Below are 2,091 nucleotides of genomic sequence, written 5' to 3' on the forward strand. Positions count from 1 at the left end.
AAAATCCTTCTCTGTTATCTTTGCATTTTGTTAAGTTTACATTTAAGACAGCCAGTCCTATATAGACATCTACTTCCTACTATGAACTTACTGAGTTTGTATTTGCTCATTTAAAACCAAGATGAGCATGTTTGTCAAAGCATCCTCGAATAGGGTTTACTTTTTTTCATAGATTTTAACTATCTCCAATTCTATCTGTATGGAGTAACATGACACAAATTAAAACAGTATATCATAGCCATTGATATTGGGAAGTGTGAAGTTACATAACTCCACAGTTGGGTGTGGTAAATTTTTGACCTATCCATTGCCTCTATGTGTCACCAGAGATGTGATTCCTTTTCAATTTGGATCCAAAATCCCTGGGAAACTGTGTGTGTTGTTGTTCACGCTGTCAGTTCATGAGGTGTCTTGTTTAAATGCTAAACAAGCGGCTGATTTAAGTCAGCAGAAGCAGAACGTGTAGTCTGATGTGCTGTAATGAAATGAACCACACCCACAAGGTGCCGGTTCAGATTTGAAGTGCACCCAGTTATACCTGTGGCTGCACCCAATAGTGATGTCACAGGGCTCTGACCACACCCTAAAGCACACCTCATCATCACAGACATAGCAGACGTGTTTCTCTTATGGCATGAGTCAAACTAGGCACAAACTTTCACCTTTGGCAACAGCTCTAGTCTCTAATAGTCTCTCTTGTAATGAGCTCCAAAAATGCTAACAGTGGCATATTTTAGTAATACATAATTTAGCATAGCAGAGCATAGCAAAATGGTTAGCCTACATCCCTCATTAACAGAACAATGTAATCATGGATGTTCTTTGTATTGGTTTTGGATATTCTCACAAATATAGTCATGTGCAAACGTTTCAGGTTTGTGGGCACTAAGGATTCATCACAGGGCTGGAGAAAGGAGAGAGAGGACACCCACATGACCAACGGCTTGAGGCAATCATACTACCCAACCGGATGCTACTTTAGGCCGTGCTTTCTTGCCACATCCACCCTTTATGCCACCCTCAAGGTGTGGACGCTTTTCGACAAATTATTTTCCCACTCCCCTAGTACTATGCAAGGACATCCAGAGCATGACTAGGGTTGTGTCAACTCTCCTTTTTGGCCAAAACATGCCAAAAAGTTCTGCACAGTGCTGTATATGACATGGATAAATAGTCCTTTTCACTGAGAAAAACAATAATTTAAAGCTATTTTAGCAGAGGTTATTACAAAACTCATCACACAGATAGCATAGTGCAGACTGATGACAAGACACAGGGTTTAACGCTGAAGTCCAGCAGCCCCAACAGAGGGAACTCATGCTACCAGTCCCAGTGGAAACTTTAATAAACATGGTTTTAATAGTATACACTGTCAAAATTGTAAAATAAATGTGTTTGATGGCAACAGGAATAATCAGTGTTGCTGTATTTTTCTGTGTATTGCACCAGCTTATAATAAATGTTCTCTCATTTCCAAGTCCAATGCCATGATTGTTCCCTCCAGGTGGGGAGTGGGTCTTTGCCCCAAGTGAAGGAGTTTAAGTATCTTGGGGTCACAAGTGAGGGTAGGTAAAACAGTGAGACTGACATGCTGCAGATTGGTGCAGCATCACCAGTATTGCAGATATTGCATCAAACTGTTGTGAATAGGGATGGAAGGTAAAGCTGTCGATTCACAGTTCAGTCTCCGTTCCACCCTTCATCTATGGTTGTGAGCTTTTTGTAATGATGGAAAGAATAGGATTGCAGGAACAAGCAGTCAAAAGATTCCTCAGGAGGGTGTCTGGGCTCAGCCTTAGAGATAGGGTGAGGAGCTGGAGGGATCTTGAAGTCGAGCTGCTGCTCTTTCGCACCGAAAGGAGCCAGTTGAGGTGGTTCAGGCATCTCATAAGGGCTGCCTCCTGTTCGCCTCCCAGTGGAGGTCATTCGGGCACGTCCAACTCGGAGGAGACCCTGAAGTAGGCTAAGACCTTGCTGGAGGGATTATACAGTATATCCTATCTGGCCTGGGAACACCTTGGAATCCCTCAGGAGCAACTGGAAAACATTTCTGGGGAGAGGGATGTCTGGGTTGACTTACTTCGCCTGCTG

Source organism: Cheilinus undulatus, linkage group 13 (genome assembly GCF_018320785.1).
Source record: "Cheilinus undulatus linkage group 13, ASM1832078v1, whole genome shotgun sequence".
Lineage (NCBI taxonomy): Eukaryota > Metazoa > Chordata > Actinopteri > Labriformes > Labridae > Cheilinus > Cheilinus undulatus.